Below are 19,173 nucleotides of genomic sequence, written 5' to 3' on the forward strand. Positions count from 1 at the left end.
GGGGGGAGGAGCGGGCCGGGATGACACCGCGCCGGGCCCCCGCGGGGACGGGGGCTGCGGGCCCGCTCCCTCCGGCCGGGCCCAGCGCCGCGATGCTGCCGGGGAAGTTTGGTGCCGGGCTGGGGAACGATGCCTCTCGCTCTCGGTGATTGATCATTCGTAGTACACCCGCTGCCGCAGGTTTTTTTTTTTTTTTAATTTCTTTTATTTTTATTTTTAATTTTATTCCTTCCTTCCTTCTCCTTCCTTTCATTCGTCTTTGTGGCCCGAGCAGCGCCGGGAAAATTCCGCTTCTTCTGCAAGTTGTGCTCCGCCGGCCGCTGCCCCCGCCCCGGGCCGCCCGCAGCGGCACTCCGCTCCCGGCCCGCGCCGTGCCCCCGTCCTCCTCGCCGCCGTCCCTGCCCTCCTCCGTGCGTAGGTGGAGCGGCCCTGTGTGGGACTCTGCCATTTGGTGTGGTGCTCGTGTGCATGCTCCTTTCTTCGCTCGCCTCCGTGGTGGTGTTTTCCTTTTTCCCTGCTGTTGTGGTTTTTTTTTTTGTTTTTTTTTTTTTTTTTTCCTTCCCCTTTCTCTCTATTATTCGGAGCTCCGCTGTCGGGCGAGCCGCTTCGCAGCCACAGTTCTGCGGTGCCGGGGTGGGACGGCGCACCTGGGTTCGGGGTGGGTTTGGGGCGGCCGGGTGCGTGGGGCTCTCCCTTCAACTTCTTCTCAAGTGTCAAAAAATGAGGCCGGGAGCAGATGTGCTTCAATATGGAGAGGTTTCCAAGTTCCTAATTCTTGGGGGTGGAGGAAAGAGTGCCATTGGAGAGTGGCTTTTGTTTTCGATTGGTGAACAAATGTCATCACATTTCGGTCACGTGCTGTAATATTCTTTGTTCAGCTATCAAAGTATGGTATCTGCTACACCTGTTCCCACTTTTTAATTGCGAGTAACGGTGACTGCCCGCAGTCCTGCGGAGAGGCGTGCGTCCCTCCCCGCTCCCCTCCTGCCCTCTGCGTGCTCTTTGGGCCCGAGTGCCAGCTCCGCAATGAACTTTTCTTTGCTGTGGGGGGACTGTGTGGACAGGCCCCTTGCTCAGCACCTGCATGCCGGAGGGGCCGCATGGGATGCCGGATAGGGGCAGGCACCCACCTGGGCCCGTGGTGTTATCTTTGCTAGAGCTGCTGCTGCCCGCTGTCAGGGCAGGGGCCGGACACCCGTGTGCACCCCTGGAGGTAACTGGGGCTTGTCATGCTTAGCTGTGTGTCCTCAGGTGTCAGAAATAAGGGCTGGAGCTGTCTGTTTACTTTTTTACTGGAGCAGGGAAGTGCGGGGCTTGGATGGGAAGAGGCTTGTTGGGAGCTTAACTGGGGAAGGTAGTAGCATTCTTTTGGCAACCTTGGGGAACTAGGACTCTGATGCCTTCTACCCAGTTAACATGTAACACCAAAACTTCTATGTTAAGTTTGTTGATGGCTGTGTGTATAACTCTATAGTTTGTATCCAAATATTGACACTAAGTTACTAGTAAAAACAGGCTTTTAAACAATCAAAAAGTACTTAGAACCACTCATGTTAGCTGAAGAAGTTAGTTGCCACGCATTAGTAACAAGATCACAGGGTTTGGGGATTCTCTCTTCATCTGGCATGTTGCATGACAGTTCAATGGAACTGTTTCTTTGAGGGGGATTTTTTAATTACTGTTTTTAATAAGGAATTCTGCCGCTCAGTAAATGAGCTTTTAAATCTGTACTGGGGGGGGGGAAAGATGGTGCTTCTACATATTTTTAAACCTTTCAGCCTTATCGTGGTAGAGAAACTGGACTGTTGTCTGGTAGTTCTTATCGTCCAGAAGTTTGGACTGGTATAGAGGGAGCATTAAGCAACGCCCGGATTCCGTGCCGCACTGTGACGTGTATGGGACGTCCCTCAGAGGCCTGGAGAGCCGCTTGCCCAGCAGCAGGAAGGTGCTCGCTCAGCACCTGCTGCCTGTGCGGCCGCTTGCCCTGCCCCCGATGTCTGGCCACGCTGAGCCAGGCAGCGAGGAAGTGGGGTCGTGTTGGGTGGACGGCTCTGTGCTGCCCGTGGGCTGTAATTTGGAGTGCCACATTAAGGAATATTTTTTCTTTCTTCAGGATTATGTTGCTATTATTCATCTGAAGATTTCTATCTGAAAGCTTTTAATCTCTGCTCTTTTTGTGCATCGTGGTCTGGATTTGTTGTGAGGTGGGAGGAGGCATAGGAGGGGGAGGGTTGTTTTCTTCCTTTAGGGAATGAAAATAGAAAACTTCCCGTCAGAGAACTTAAATAGAGAAAAAGAAGGGAGCTGTGAATTTTCTGCAGTTCAAAGAAAAATACGGATGTGTTTTCCAGCTCCAGCAGTAAGATCTCTGCTTTGGTTTAGGTTTTGTGAAGCCCTCTTCACCCGAGGCCGCTCGGCTGCAGCTGTGCTTCGACTTTTTGGGCCTAAAGAGTTCTTACTGCAACTTGGCTCTGTTTTTAGAGATGAGCTTTTGTGTGTATGCCTGTTCAACTTTGCTGTAGAAATTCAAATAAAAAAAATATATATCCTCTGACTGAATCTGTGCAGCTGGTAAGATTTTTTTTAAGCTTTTTTTTTTTTTTTTTTCTCCTGGGAAAATAAGAAGTGTTTTAGTAGCTCTTCAGAAATTGGGATTGCGGTTGGAACACTTAAATAGCAGGCATGGCTATGGCCTAGGTTGTTGGTGCAGTTTGTTTATAATAGTCATAATTGCATATGAACGCGATGTAGCTTCTCAATTCCTTAGTACTTCTTAGAGGCAGAGTGAAGTGGACCGCTCCTATGGGGATTTCTTTATAAGGGGGGTTTCTCATTCAGCTCCGCACCGTCTGTACGAACCTTGAAGGACTAGCTTGTTTCTTACATTAGGGACACTTGGAGTACGGTACAGAAACTCAAGATAAACATCACGTGAGAAACATATGTTGGTGCCTTAACCTTTTTACTGTTTCGGTTTTGTTGCTTCTTGGTTTTGTTCAAAATCATCCAGAAAGGCCTTCACGACCTGGTAGGGCTTTTCTTTTTGAAGGAGTGTTATGGGCGATGTGAGCTGTTCCACAGCCTGACCTTTAGGAGAGGCTCCTTGTGCAGAAGGGCAGTGCTAAAAACCTATTATCAAGCTTGTAACAGTATTTCTTTACTGTCCCCTTCACCCTTTATGCTCACAACTGTGCGGTCACATGCGTGGCTGTGTGCTGGAAGTGTAAGGCTCCACAAAGGCCTGGCTCCTGCATGTTCGTGAATTGCCCTTGTTCAATTACTCTGTGCCAGAAAGCAGCTCACATCCTGCTTCTGATGTATTTTAACTACACAAAGGTTACTTGGGAGCAAGCTGCATACTGGGAAGGTGGGGCAGTGCGCAGGGGGGTGCGGGGTGCCCGCTGGTGAGAGGGGTGACGGATGGATCCTGTAAGTAGAGGGTGAGCTGAAGGATAGTTTTTATAGGTATCCTACATTAATATTTCATGTTCAGCACAGCACAACGCCAATGTCTGGCTTGTGCCGGTGGTAGAGAGATGCGTTATGCAGGCAAGAAAAGAAGTTTATTTACAGCTGGGGGGAAACTTTGTATTGTTTTTTTCTTATTACAAATAAAGTCTCATTTCAAAAAGGGAGAAAAATAAAATCCACACAAAACACGTGCATTTCTACGTGGTAAATAATTTATGGCCCCTGCACCTTACAGAGTTCCTTACTCTTAAGATTGGTAAAGTATGTTTTTAAGTTGCTTGACTCTGCTTTTGTGTTAAAACCTCACAGAAGCGGAGTGCCAAGTGTAGAAATAGGAAGGCTGCAAAATGTACAGTAAAGTCAAGTTATTTTTAAAAATGTATTTAGCACTGATGAAAGACATGCTCGTGTAACAATCAGGCTTTCTAGCTGCACTCACCAGTTTTCAAAATAATCTTTAAATCTGCAGAAAGTTCAGAAAGCTCCGTTCCTTTGGACTGGGCTCAGTGCTGTGCCTGCTCCCTAACAAAGCTGTAACTTTGCCACCAACTCTTTTGTTTTAACACTTTGATCGTCCCAGGCCTTTGAGGAAAAAAAATTGTGCTCCTTGGTATAGGTTTCTCTGCAGAATTTATTTTGTATTGTGCTGTTTACATCACTTTAATATCTCCATAGGAATTATCAAGTACCTCGTGCCTTGAAAGCTGTGTGCCGAGGTGGTTTGACCTATTGAACGCTCCTTCTTACCTGAGGTTTCTTGTTCATTGTCGCTGCAAACGCTCGCTCTTTGATTACAGATTGTGTGCTCAGAGCATCCTGCAAAAAAAAAAAAAAAAAAAAAAAAAAAAAAAGAAAACCCAAAAAACCCCACCAGAAAGCAAACATCACCCCAGCCCCCCAGCCTGACGCTTGTTGTTAGCGGTGGAATGCATTTCTGTGTGGTACATAAGGAGCGAGGCTCTGCTTAGCGTGAGCTGTCTCGTAGGCCGTGTTCACGCCGCTTCTATTTTAATGTCTGATGCCTTAAAACGCGCGTCTTCCGGCTGCTGCCCTTCCCTGACAGCACCGTGCTCCTAGGACAAAAGGCGGTGTTAGCAAGTTCACTCGCTGCAGAAATTGTGCTTGTTGCCTCTTGGTATGATGGACTCTACCGTTGTGTGTGTAATTAGAAATATGTTCTGAAAACACAGCCAATGCAATTTTTTAAAAGGGAGCATGGAGATGTGGAGGGGGGAGCACTTGAGGGCAGGCTGGGGCCTCTGAGGTGGCCTGAGCCCGGCTGGCCTCGGGCCTGCAGGAGGGGGACTCGCACCTAGCAGCAGGCTGTGGTCGGGCTGCTGGCTGTGTCTGTGCCTGCGCGACACTCGCTGTCAGCGCTAGGGAACGTCGATTCCTTCCCGTGCTCCCCTCCAAGCCTGCCATCCCGCTGCCGGTAACTGTGCGTCCCAGAGGCGCGTGGCTGCAGATAGTTAATGGGAGAGATCCAGTGGTATCCGAGTGAAGATTTAAATTGTTTTAGCCAAACTTCTGAGTAGTCGCAATAATTATTTTCTGATAAGCTGGCTGATAGTAACTATGGCAACAGCTGTCTTTGGCCTGTGGACAGTATCGCTGTATTGACAAAACCCTCAGATGCTTCTAAGGCCTTTTGCCTACGTGGGCAATGCACTAGGACGTCCATCAGGTGATGGGGATGCCACCTTCCCCTCCCTGCAGCACGGGGCCCTCTGCCTGTTTCCCTGGGTGCTGTGCTCCTGCTCTCTAGCTGAAAGCGGTGCACGGACCACTCTTCCACAAAGGCTGGCAAAACGTACTGATCCTTAGAGATGGAATTACATGGGCATGTTCCTGTTTCTTTAAAAATAAGAAAAACCCCGAGCTCGGGAGGAGAAGGAGGAAGAAAACAACAAGGAAGACTTGTTCATTTTGATCACTGGTTATTTCCTTCCTCACTAAACCTTCTTAGAGCAGACTGGTAGGGGGAGCTGCCCTTCCCTTTGCTGAAGTACAGCGTATTCTTCTCTGAGGCCTACGCTGAGATGCAGCTATTTAGCGTTCAGCTAAGCTCGGCTGCTTCTTGGAAGAGACGTGAGCTTCTGCTTCAGCACGGCTCAGAAATGGAGGAAGAGAGCAATCTCTTTCCAGCTGACTAAATTCTGGACAGGGAGAATGTGCCCCTTACCAAACATACTTTTCCTATTGATATTCAGAAGCGCGCTCTTTGAAAACAGGCTTTAGTGTTAAAAACATAGCAGTCCTGGGGAAAAAAAAAAAATAACATCTCTACGTGCAGTGAGATTAAAAAGCCGTACTCTGTTCTGCATGCTTGAAAGTAGCTAAACTGCTGATTTCTCAGTTGTTGGATAGCTGATGTGTATTTATACTGAAGTCTTTGTCTCCTTAACAGCTCCAGCCTGTGAGCAGTAGCTGCTGGCTCTGTTTACCTGCTGCCTCTCCATCCCCGTGTGGTGCGTGCGTTCTGGCCTGCAGAGGCGTGCAATATGGCCTACAGCTGGGCTCTTCAGCACGAGCACTGCTTGTGCAAACTACAGGCCCCAGTCTGCCATGCTCCAGTGTTGTCTGCAGGCTTGCCTGCGTAGTGCTGCACTGATGCATCCTGGGACTTGTAGTTTGCATTTGCAGGAGCTTGAGACTTAGGGTGACAGGTGAAATATGCTATAAATCCTAGAAACTGAATTGTCGCTGCCATGAGCAATCCCTATCAGGAGAGCCGGCTGCTACTGCTGTGCAGCAGCACATACATTTATCCATGAGTCGGCTTCTAGTCAAGTGGTATCTTCGGGGAAAAGCAAGTGATGAAGTCAGTCCTCCAGCTGCACGTGTGTTCTTATACAAAGAGTATGTAAGTAATTGCATGAATTGCTTGTCTCATCTACGATTGCAAGTGCAGTGTTTGATCTTCTGGAAACGTTGCATCTTTCAAGGTAAAGTTGTGGATGGAAACATAGCAGGAGGAGGCTCCCCTTGCTGGTGCTGCTGGTGCCTCGTTCCTCCAGAAGTGCTACCTGGTGCTTACGGTGGATTCTGCCACAGGGAGAAGGCGTGTGAGCAGCTCTTTGCCTGCTGAGACCTGACTTCTCTGTGTGGCTGCTTCAGCTGGAACCATGAGGGCACAGGGAAGCATGCTGCTTCCCTACCGTGGCGGTTAGTGACATCACTGTTGTCACCGCGGACACACGGAATCCCCGGTTCCTGTGTTTGACAGGTGAGGCCAGAAGCACGCCGTGGCCAATGCTTGTCTCACTGCACTTCGGCTCTGGTCCTTGTGCTTGGATTCATGTGGAGCTTGTATCGAAGAAAGCAAAGTGTTTCTGGAAAAGAGGTAGAGGAGTAGGAACTTTCAAAACACTGGTTTTCGGTGTTTTGTTTTGTATCCGTAGGAATTACTTATTTTCACATTGACTTATGTTGAGTGGGACTTGCTGCAGTTAATGTGGACATTAATATGGTTTCAATTGTTAGGCCCGTAGCAAGTTTCGTATTTGCTATAGTCTTGTGTGCCAAGTCTTGGATACTGCAGTTGTCTTAATTTTTAAGTGAACAAGTGCTTAGCTTTAACTCTTGGTCCCAATTTATTAGGTCAATTTATTAGTTCTGAAGTTTGTGGGAAATAATAACCAAAAAAAGGCTTATCATTAAGTGCCAAGCAATACCAAATGAGCCTTTTTGATGTTTTTGGAGAGTTTAATTAGAGCTCCAGTCATGTAAAAATTCATGTGTGTTTTGCTTCAAGCTCTGCATAAGTCTGAATGCCTAAAATCAGAACACGAATAGGTAGTAGTACGAGCAGGACTTCCAAACTTCTAAAATTGGAAAGTAGCTTCTGCGTATCCACCATATCTACGTCTGTGTGGCAAAATTCTTCTCTTAGAAATGCACGAAATTCAGCTCAATATAAATTTAGAGTGTATATTTGCTTCATAGTGGCCTGAAAAAGAAAGTTGACAAAAAAAAAAAAGTTGTCTTCTCTTTCACCTGTACAGACTTTAAATGTGACAGATATTTAGGTAGTAATAGCTTCTTCGAGGCCAGGGATGTATTTTGTCGGCACTGATGGTTTGTACAGTCTGTACGTTGCTGACACTTCTGTTTAAAACAGATACAAATAAGGAAAATCCGTACCTAGGACCTCGTGTGTTCTCTAAGAGTTAATAGTGTTTGCTAATAGTGGTGTAGCTTTCTTTAAGGATTCACAGCCCATGGAGAGCAAGCTGCTGGCAGGTCGCACAGTTAGCTAGATAGTTACTATTGGTGTATTGACATGATTAGAATGTTGTTATTGTTGCAGTGCAACGATGAAATTCCCTTCACCAATTGGAACTACACAACCGGCAGAAGAAACTGAGATAAATCCCTATGTAGTGGAACGGTGATGTATCTTGTCCTTCAAGGATGTAGTACCTTCCGTGCAGAGCCTGTGACAGTGCCCCTTGTAATGCTGCTGGTATCAGGGTATTCGAGATAAGGAATGTGGGTAATAGGGATGTACAAAAGGATTCGGTGCATAGCTGTACAGAAAAACTCCTCTATAAGTATCTCTTATCTCAGAAGAGCAAGCGTGTCCTGATCTGGGAGGAAATTCAGGCCATGCTGAAGTCGATGAGAAGTCTGCTGTTGGATGAGGAGTGCCATGGGTGACTTCATTCTTTTCTCCCCAGAAGGTAGTTTTAAAGGGCTGCAGCACCTAGCAGGGTTTGAGGAATCTCGCTTCTGTTTCTGATGTTGCTGCTGGCCCTTGGATCTCACACCAGTTACTTTGTGTGCCAGTGTCTTTACTGTTCCTTTAAAAAAGTGGTTAATACTGAGCTCCTGTAAAGCTTTGTAAGAACGTGGAATGTATTTATTCAGGGCTTTTGCTTAATGTGCTAACACAACAAAATTTTAAATGAAAGCCAGAAATTAGTCCTTGACATGTCCAAGGATTTGTCTCTCTCTCCTTTTTTGCCAGTATGACAAAACTGCTCCGACTGAGGTGATCAGTCTAAAATTTGCATAACCTAATGTGCAGTGGATTTTAAAAATAATAATTAAAATCAAACAAGAAAATGCACAAAAAAACCCCCACACCTCTAAGAAACCTTTCTCATAACTTTGTAGAAGGACTACAATGACCCATGTTTATGATGAAACTTTTGCTAGTTTGGACTGGGGCTTAGCCTGCAGTAATTGTCTTTGATAAAGTTTTTATTGTGTAAATCTTGTTGTGTGTGCAGCACGAATTTGCTGTGTTAAGGATGCTCTTGTCAGTGACTCTGAGTGGAAAGGATGTGGCAACCTGAGCTTCCTTTGCTACCCTTTCAGATTCTGTTCTGGTCATGAGTACATTGGGAAGGACTAGAGTTTCTGCTGTTTCTGGGCACCAGATAGCTCTCCTTGAGCCAGCTGCAGTTCTTCTTCCTCTCCCAAAGGTGAATCCCATCATACCTCTAATTCTGCATTATCAGAAAATCCTGCTGAAATTGCCGGATTTATCACCATGAGACTTATTTCAGAATCAGTCTGTTTCCGTTGCCTGCCTGCTTTGATATATTTCACCAGCTCTGCTTTTCCTTTGAACTTCGGGCTTTAAGTACACGTGGAAATCTCCCCTTTCTCTTAATTATTATGAATTCTCAACACTGGATGGCAATTTCTTCTAGACTTCAAGCTTGCAACGTACTTGCAGTGTCTTCTCTCACCCTACTTCTTGCAGAAATGATACTTGGTTGCCTGGCTGTTGGTGCAGAGCTCTAATAGGTCACGCTGTGTTTAACTGAATCACGTGTCTGTTCCTGTGATGATGAGCTGCAAATTTTGCAGCCAGTCAAAATGTGATGCTGTTGGCCTGTTGCATCTAAATGCATGCTCTGGGCTAGTCCCTGACTGGAAAGAGTATCCCATCAGCTGTGGGGTTGATTAGTTCAGTGCAGATCTGTGCCTTCGCTAATTAATGCAAGCAGCACAAGTTGTTTTGGTTTGCTGTTGTCATTGCTACAGAACTGCACGAGTGGGAAGGTTGATCTTAGATTTGCTCCTTCCCGGTGTAAGATAAGCATGACTGATTCCTCAGAACTTTGGCTCTCCTTTCTGTTTTCCCTTTTCTAACTTAGTCTGTCCTCCTCTGCCTCTTGGTTTTGTCCCAAACTATTGGTTTTCTGTATGCTGAGTAAATTTTTGATATAATGGATGATTACAGCATTGTTCCTGTAAGCTGACTTGCTCGGAAGCTTTTGAGAACTTTTACTGAGGAAGTTGACAGGTATCTGTTAAATCCCTGCTTCATGTGTATGGAAAGTATTATATATGAGGCAAGTCTTTATTTTCTCTCAGGTCTGTCAGACTCCTGTGACTTCCTTGGGAATTCTTGCATAATATGGGAAAGGTGATAAAATACTATCTATGCATTTTTCCCTATGTTTTTGCCGCTTTGCACTTGAGATATGTTTTAAGCCTTCAGCTATGAAACCTCCCTTGTGTTGTGTTTAAATGTTTTCTGTGTTGCTTTTGATGCTGTAATCTTTGGTAGTCCAGACTCATATAGTCTTCTTGGGGATCAGAGGTTGTGTTAGAAGGGGCTTGACGTCATGCAATAAGCTTTCACATATGTTTCTGGTCCTCATATGGCCCCCAATCCCCCCGCCCCCCAATCATATAATGACCAGAGTCTAAATACAGAGAAGCTGAGGTTCTGAGTATTTTTTCTCTGTGGGATTTAACAAACAAAAATCCATCCTTAGAACAGCAGGAAGAGGACTGTGTAAGGATGAGGTAATGAAAGGAGCACATAAGAATTCTTGTGTGTGTGGAGACAAATGTGTTTAAACACCTTTTCTAGCACAGCAATAGGACCATTAAAAATCTGGGCATTAAATTTTATAGAGAAGAATTAGTTCAAAGAAGTTGCAGTAAGAATGGACACCACACTGATAGCACGGTAGTACTGTGATCGTGAATATTCTAAGTGTCAGTCTTCGCATCACAGAATCGTAGGCTCTAGGTGCTGCTGTGGTACACGCAGCATTAGTTCAGTACCCTGCACTGTGCTGCCTCATCTGGCTGCCTGCCCTCCTGCCATGTGGCTGCTGTCTCCAGTCTCCTGGGACAGTGTTGGAGTGGGGCTCTTGCCTCTGTGGAACCAGAGGGTGCCAGGAGAGCATGTGAAGGTTGTAGTAGTGCTGATGTGAGGGGATCTGAAAGAGGGATGTCCCTCAGCAGGACGTTACTGCCCTCTCTCCCTGCTGAAACCCTGCAGGGATGGGCCCTGGCTCCATGGGAACAAAAGTCGTATGAGGGAGAGGGCTGACTGACTACTTCAGACTGCTGATCCTTTTGCTTAGAAGTGGAATCATGCCGTGCTCCATGAAATGCTTTCACTCTCCATCAGCACTAGGATTTATCTATAAAAATGGATAAAACTGCATTTTAGCATTCCTACTCTGAGGAAACAATCAGTTAAAAATCTGTGGCAGTCAGCGTGGGTAACTGTAAAGCCATGTCTTGGACACTTTTTCATGTAGCAGAAGTCTTTCACTCTGCGGGAGTCTTGCACTCAGCTTTTCTTCCATTACACACTAATTTTGCACTTAAGTGATTCCATGTTAGATTGTCAGTGATTCTGTGCTATGTTTGTTATCTAGCATGTAAATCTTTTTACTTATATTGAATAATCATGGTTTTGAGAAGAACTTCTATGAAGTATATGGTGACTTGAATCCTTCCTTTCAGCTTAGTGACTACCATCTGTACTCCCACACTGAGTGTGACTACCCCAGCTACAATTACCATTCTCCAAATGCTTCAGTTCCCATTTGTGAGCTTGTGAGGGGAAGAAAAGAACAGAAGGCTTCTAAGGGATGAGAATGGAGAACGTAAAAGGGAAAGGGGAGGCAAGATTTGAGGTTGATACCTGTGCCTGTATCTGGACAGGGAGCAGCAAAAAGTGTCAGCTGGCTGGAATGTAGGGGAAGGAAGAAGAGAGCACATCAGTGTAATAATTTTGGAGTGCTTCCTGTTGACTTGTTAATACTGCATGGAATTTGGCCCAGGCAATCCGCTGTTGTGAATCAGCACAGTTTATTCACTGGAGTATAGGTGTGCCTGTCCTTATTTGAGAGTCTGCTTCACTTGAAAGATAACAGGTCAGTCTGGTGAATATTACTATTGCCGCATTTTGGATTAGAAACTGAGGCAGAAATAAGTTCCTTTATTCTGCTTTGCTGTGAGTTTGTTGAAGGCTTTAACCCAGAAGCAGAGGCCTTCCCTCTTGTGTTTAATCCAGGAAACTGCCCGCTTCCTTCAAGTCCTGAATGTTGCTGCAATATAAACAAAAACAAGCTTAAAAGCAATTTACCGATCACGTATGGGTGGTGTACAAATAAGCAGTGCTTGCCCCAGAGGAGGTGAGACTATCATAAAACAAATCGTACAAAATATGCAAGGTACTTTTGTTTTTGAAGTTTGGGATATATTCTTTTATTAGGTTGTCTTGGATTGAAGGAAAAGTAGGCATTTGAATAAGAATGGGAGACCTTATGGTGCATAGGGGAGATTATGATTAATAGATGAGAATGTGAAATCCTATGGAAGTGTGGAGTTGCATAGATAAGGCCCGCTGCCCAGAAAGAGAGCAGAGTTCAGTTCTACAGAGCTTGAAAAAATATTGAAAGGTAGTGGTGGTGGTTGTTGCTCTTGGATTTTCATTTATTTACTTATTGGTCCCCCTTTCTGGCTCCCTTGTGCTACAGAATTAGTACGGAAAACTGCAAATTACCTCGCAAGCATGGTTATGTTTCTGAAAATACTGTTTCATATTCTTAATGTACCCAGAGGGTCAGAGTTAAGGTTAGTACTTGCATTTACTGAACTGAAACATCTCCAGAATGCACTTTGTCTATGATCGGTGTGTGAATGCTTCCAATATCTCCAGTGCATGATATTGCTATGTTTCCGTATCATGTTTTATGGGTCTGGTACAAAGAACTTAATGTAGTTGGTTGCATGAAACAGTTCAATGCACTGCAAAAATAACCAGTTTCATCAGTGTTGAAGTCTTAGCCACTTGTTAAAACTGTTCTGTACGCAGCTTATGTGAGCAGAGTTCTCCAGCTCTCCCACGTGAGCGCTGCTCAGGGACAGATATCTTGCTCCGTTAATTTGGACAAACCCCTTTACCAAGTGGAGAATCAGCAGCATCAGCAATACTCAGATTTCTGCGTTTATCCCAGCTGCTGGTCCAGCATTGCTTCCACTAAGTCTTCTAGCACTGCTCAGAGAAATTATATTCCAATGCAAACATGAGAGATCTAGCTCCTTTTTTGTTATACACCTCAGTGTCTAATGTAAAATATCTCGCTGAAAGGTGCGAGTCCGGTGCTTAAAACTTCATGCCGTTGATTCAGTGGCTATCCGTAATGTTAGGCTCTGCTGTGGTGTTGAGTAATAATCATTCTAATGTATGTCTCTTATTCTGAAGCACCTCCAGGTATGACCCTAAATTTCATATAAACCACACTGTTTGTGGTATCTGCCAGTGTCTTATGGTATTTCTAGAGCTTAGGAACTCTGACGTATGCTCTTCTAATGTTTTGTTAGTCGTTTGTATTTTGAGGCACTGGTTCTACATAAGCCTTGGGTTGACGTTCAGCAGTAAACTGTTTTAGTAGTCTTACTGAAGTGTTTTTATGTTGTGACATCTCAACTCTGTAACTGTGGAGACAGTTTCAAGGCCAAATACAAGGCAACTTGAGTAACTGCCGTGTCTCATTCATTACTGTACAATGTGAATTCTTTGTTTTTGCTGATCTCTCGAGTTGTAGATTGAAACTTCTCAGAGTATCTTCTTGTGTTAACAGTTTAGTGACTGGCATGCTGCTTCAGTTAATTTATGTGCAGTTAATCCCATTGACATCAGCACTGCTTAATGAAATAGTGTTTCTAAAATAATCTTCAGTGATATTGCCTTGACATTAAAGGCTTGAGATCTGAAGGGATTGTATTAGCTGGTACTGCATTTTTACAGAGAGAAAGCTTTGAATTCTTGCTCTCAGTGTTGCCAAAGAAAGCAGCCTGCTTTGTGTGTGTGCCTCAGAGAAATGTGAAGTAGAACAACACGAGAACAGTGTAACAGTGGTAAGGTCAGTTTGCATCATGGCTAGGACCAATTGCTTGGAATGGCAGCACATGGGCGTAAATCTGGAGACATCCATACAGTTGTCCAATTCTTCTTTCGTCTCCGAACAGCCTAATGTGGGAAGAGAAGATTCCTTAAAATCATCACGTGTATTTTGGAATATATCAGAATCAACTGGGTATTCCTAAATAGTAGTTGAAGTAGTATCACCTGACCTTGAACTTAGGAGGCGAGCTAGAGGATGTGTTCGTTTTTATTATTAAGGAGATTGCAGAGTTTGCTTGATACCATTGGGAGCTCTTATACCTTTCTTGGTGCTCAGTGAGAGATGGGACAATTCAGAAGGAAAGTTCCGCATCCAGGTTCTGCATCTGGAAGACAGATCGTGCAACTGTGACAGGCTTTACTGATGGGTTGGAGAAGAGAGATTTTGTTCTATGAATTATCAGCAGAAGCACAAAAACATGAATAGATTCGGTACAAACACATGCTATGATTAAATCCCCTTTCATTTCTCTTGGGGATACTGGCAAATTCGTCCTGAAATGTTCAGCCTATGATAATGCAAAGTACAAGAACAACTAGTAAATCTGAGGTTCCCAACTACAAGTAAGTGGCAGTTTCTTTGAGTTGTTGGTTTGTAGTGCTGTTTGTTGCCTGTGTAGTTGGCGCAAATGATCTTTGGGATGACAAGGGCATTATTTTGCTGGTTCCTCCTTCACAGCAGGACCAGCTCCGGTGCCATTACTGGCTGAGGAAACAACTCACTCCCTGAAGAAAACGAACAAAACCCCCCAACTTGTGGTCTCATAAGCAGAAGGTTATTTAAATAAAACGGTGCTACCCACTATGTAAAACAAAAACACAATGTAGAGCAGCTTGAAATTTTTATTTTCGTCCTTTTGTATGACCTAAAGAAATCTGTCATGTAAACTGGATCATGGTCAGCTTTCTCACTAGTGTAGATGAGCAGTAATTTTATTGAGGCATTGTTTGTGTCTTTGTGAAACTGATCACAAAGCTTCTGTTTTTTCTTATATGCTTTTTTTTTACGTGATACTTGCTTGTTCCGGATAAAGATGATAAGCTTATTGGGCACATCCATCTTCATCTTGCTGCCTGCAGCAATACTCAGAGGTGGCATATGTGGGACACTTGCTTTGTTTTCCAGGCCCTTAGTAATTTGGGCTCTAGAAAATGGAATTCCTGTGTCAGGATTTGCAGACTGAGACCTGCTTGTTTATCCTGCATGGCTCTCAGTTTGGCTATCTTCTAAAGCTCATCTGTCGGAAGAGGAGGAGGTTGACAGTGATGAGAAGGCAGACATTCCCCAAATTGTTTAGGCAGTGCTTTCTAGCAGAATTTGCAGTATTTTGTTAGAAAATTCTATTCAGTATTTGTGCTGGGTCTCAGCTTGGGGTGATGCATTTCCTTCAGCTGGATTTCCGTGTTAAAAAAGAGGGCATCCAGTACTGCTCCAGGGTCAGGCAGGACCTGATGACTTCGGCAAGTTTCGTTTTCTTGGAGAGGAGTCAGGCATTCATCTACACGTTCCCCTGGAATCCATTGGTTCAGGAGATCTTCAGTCAGCTGGGAAGAGGCCAAATTGCCGCCAGTCTTAAATGGGTCCTGGCAATTTTTCCAGCAACTGTCCATGGTTTGTTTAGCGCTGCGTTCCGGCTTTCTGGGCCTTCCTTCGTTAACGGACTAACTGCCTGAATCTCCTTGGGCTGACATCCTGGTTGGTGAGGGATTTCTAGGAGATTTATCAGTAAAACGGACTATGTAATAAAAAATAATAATATATATATATATTCAAGGATGTGGCTTTTTTATGTCTTTTAGTGATGCATTATATCACGCAATAGGCATAAAACAGTTTGGTTTCTGCTTCAGAGGTTGCAATTTCTGTTTTTAATGTTACGTGCTTGAATTATAGCCTGGTTTATTTACCAGAAGGACCAACCTCCAAAGCAACCCAAGACTTGCTGGTATGGCTGCTCAATGTGATAATATGTAAGAACTAACACGGTGCCGAGGACCAAATGTCCATCTCATCTAGCATCTTGCCTTTATCAGCGGCCAGCAGCAGCAGCTGACTGAACAGCATAGGAAACAGGGGAAGCCTGTCAGCTGCTGAAATATTAACAGAGTAAGTTTGTGACAGACACTTGTTCAGCCACTGCCTGAGATGGAAACTGCGTTTGGGCTGCTACAGTGAGGAGAGCAACTTCAAACTAATTATAGGTGAACTTGATGGCTTTTTTGAACTCATTTATATTTGTTGCTCCCAGTGCTCCACAGCAGCGAGCTCCATGCAGTTTAACCACATTTCCTGTGTGTGGGGTGGGTTGATGTGAGAGAACCAGTCCCACTCTCAGCGTGCTCTCCAGTTGTCCTTCATCTCCATGCCACTGTAACTCTGTGTTGAGGTGGGGTGGCCAGAGCTACATGTAACACACGTCACAGCCAATTGTTCCCTGTTTAGTTCTTAGCTGTGTTTCTCATAAATGCTGAGATTTTTTTTTCCTCTTTCTGCTGCTGGGAGTTGAATCTTGCTTGCAACAATCTCAGTATCTTTCTCCTGAGTAGTAATGCTTAGTTTAGACTCCTTGTGTATTTATAGCTAAGGTTATTTTTTTTTCCCTCTGTTACTTTGCACTTGTTAATACAGGGCAATAAAACGACAAATGAAAATAAATTATTTGGTATTGTCAAATCTGCTATAACTCTGAACTTTTACTTTCATTCTAACTATCTGCGGTAATGGGAGTTGTCATAATGCTCTCGCCCTCTGCTTTTGCTAGATTAGTCACAAATACACTCACAGGCTTAGCGTGATCCTTGCTATGGTGTCTTCCCAGCTGTATGACTGTTTAGTGTTTTGTTTTCAGTCTTTAAATGTATTCTTTGGGAGGGGAAGGTACCCTCATGGATTTTGCTCTGAGGTGATGCAAAGTGTACAGATTGGTTCACCTTTCTCTTTTAGATGCAACATGTGGTGTATGAACATTCCACTGGCCCAGATCTACATATTGCAGTGCCCATTTTCCTTTGCTTTGAAGTTGGATATCCAGGAGCTTTGTATCATTTAGCCTGCAGTCTGCTATGTTCTCCAATCAACGCCTAGGAGACAGAATTCTTTAGAGATGGGATTTCTTTGCGCAGTAGTTTTAATGGCCGTTGCTTTGTAAGCTTAGTGTTATGAATTGCATCATTTCCTGTAGGTAGCGTCATCCTTGCATCTCTTTTTCAGTTCTTTCCTCTTTTTGGGCATCATTGTCTTGTCTTTTTAATGCAGTCCATCACATTTTTGTTATGATCAGCTGTAAGTTTAGTTTTTGAATAAACATCAAGAATCCACCGCTTATCTCTCCTATTGTTATCTCAGTAGCATTTTTGTGGCTTTATCTGAAACTCTGATTTTAAAGCCAAAACTACTCTCTCACTCAACGCTGATCTCAAATAGGGAATATTTTCATTGGTTCTAAAGCAGTTTGGCTGCTAGGTGAATAGCAGATGTTAAATCCCATAGGTTTAATCCTTGTTTAACTAAAACACCCCAGTTGGATTTTGGGGAGTATTTTTGTATTAATGAGTCAAATTTCTGTGAAGTGTGTGAGTAGACATTTTCAGTGAAGAAATATTGCTGGAAAGTAATATTTCTTTGATTATTGTGTTTCTAAATGTGAATTTACTTTTTTCCTGCTGGCTGGGGATGAAGTAGTTAGACTGACAATGTAGTGTGTGTGTGTCCTTTCTTACCATGTCTGAGGAGCAGGAAGAAGGGCTGCGACAGACACTTCTGTCCAGAAGACTGCTAGCCTGGAGGGCAAGATGACTGATGCTTCGTGTACGAACATGCAGATGCGACATCCACACTGTAACACTTTCTCCGCTGTAGGAAAATTTCATCCTTCAGCCTTGCTAGCAGTCCCACAGCGCTGTACACATTTGTAGACATCTAAGTGGTTTATTAGATTATTGTTGGAGGAATCAACTCCCTCTCAACTTCTTTCAATTTGTGCATTTAGTAATTTGAATTGCAATTTTACATTATTGTGGTCAGAAGCTTACTGCAGTTTGTGCTGTTGTGCGGATGCATACTTGCAATGCTTGGCAAGTTGTGGGAAGTTGTTTTTTTTTTTAGGTAGGTTAGTATTAATCTTCTGTGGAATTTGGACAGTCTGTAGTGTACTGTGTGACTGCAGTGGGAAGCTAATAGCTGCAGAAAATGTAATTCATAAAAATGATTGGTATCTTGCCTGCTTGTGTAAGAACTTGTATGCAAGTTTTGAAAAAGTAGAACTCATGATTTTAGATGTTTATGAATGGGAAACCAGGGTGATTTTGTTGTTGTTTTTGCAGCACATGTAGTCTAAGCAGCTGAAGCTTACTTGCGTTTCTGTTTCGGCAAACCATTATTTGTTGCTCTAGTGAACTTTATTTAGACACTGCTAGAAACATATGGAACTAGGGATTAATCCTTGTGTTATTGTAAATCAGGTATTATTATTAACAGAGTGTTTTTATTTGGAAGATGAAATGCTGTAAACATCTTGATGGAGGCTGTTCTAATGAACTAGGTTCTGAATCTAGCAACACATGCTACTGCTGAGCCGGAGTCCGTTTGTCTGTTCACTAAAAAAAAAAAACATCCTAGTCTCTTTAAGGGGGAGGGAGAAAAAGTGCTTCTTAGCATTCTGCCTTCTTCCAAGGCTGGAGCCTGAAGTGTGTGTGAAAGGATGACATACAAGCCACTTCCCCCACAGAACCAGTGCCAGATATTTTGTGCTTCTTAATGCAACTAGAGAAAATTGAAAGGGCTGAAATAATTGGAATTCTTAATGTTTCTCCAATAGATGATATGAAAATATGCCATTTAGCACAGGTTAAAATGGCAATAGGGACTATTACTCACTAGGAGCGACTTCCTAGATGTTAATTGCCTCTTGTTTTGGAGTTCTTAAAAATGCCATGTTTGTTTTCGGAACTTAAACACCTCCTGCCTGGTACAAGGATGTATATTTTTCTTGCAACAGAAGGGGCAGAAAAAAGGGTGTGGAGAGTGATGTCTTCGTGCTCTCCTTCCTTCTAGGGCAGGTGTTTCTTGGAAGAGGAGGGACAAAGCAGACCTTGTAACGCAGTTCAGGTATATTGTGCAGGATGGAGGGAGGGAAGAGCTGCTCAGATTTTGAGGTCAGATGACAAACTTCCAAAGGGGAAGAAAGAATAGGTTTTCCCAAGGTGTGTACATGAACTTGTTCTCTCTTTTCTATCTTTTTTTTGTGTTGGATGTTGTTTAATTATGAGCTCTTTAGGAGGACTGTTATAAATGTTCTGTGCATTAAATATGTCAGGGTTTCTGTTGCACTGAGTGAGAAAATCACTGTTCAAATAATTATATATTAGACAAAAAAGTTGTGTGTAGTCTGAACTGCCTGGGAAATCTTTGGGCTTTTGTTACTTTTTCTTTTTTGGATTGCTGTGGGTTGGTCCCTGAAAGGAACAAGCTGGTGTGTGATTGCATGTTGGTTTTTTGGTTTGATTTGTTTGCCTTTTTTTTTTTTTTT

General features: G+C 43.8%; 1 protein-coding gene across 6 annotated transcripts in view; it reads left to right on the plus strand.

Moving 5' to 3' along the window:
- The window catches only part of PHF21A (PHD finger protein 21A), a 120,913-nt gene continuing 101,746 nt past the window's right edge, over positions 7-19,173 (plus strand). For 2 of the 6 annotated variants that reach the window (XM_021401731.1, XM_021401732.1), the window contains exon 1: positions 7-180. The gene's annotated coding sequence lies outside the window, so the exon portion shown is untranslated. Of the gene's footprint in view, positions 181-4,335; positions 6,815-19,173 lie in introns of those variants that run through there. The other 4 variants (XM_021401727.1, XM_021401730.1, XM_021401728.1 and 1 more) reach the window with 3 other exon arrangements.

The sequence above is a fragment of the Numida meleagris genome, chromosome 6 (genome assembly GCF_002078875.1).
Source record: "Numida meleagris isolate 19003 breed g44 Domestic line chromosome 6, NumMel1.0, whole genome shotgun sequence".
Taxonomy (NCBI): domain Eukaryota; kingdom Metazoa; phylum Chordata; class Aves; order Galliformes; family Numididae; genus Numida; species Numida meleagris.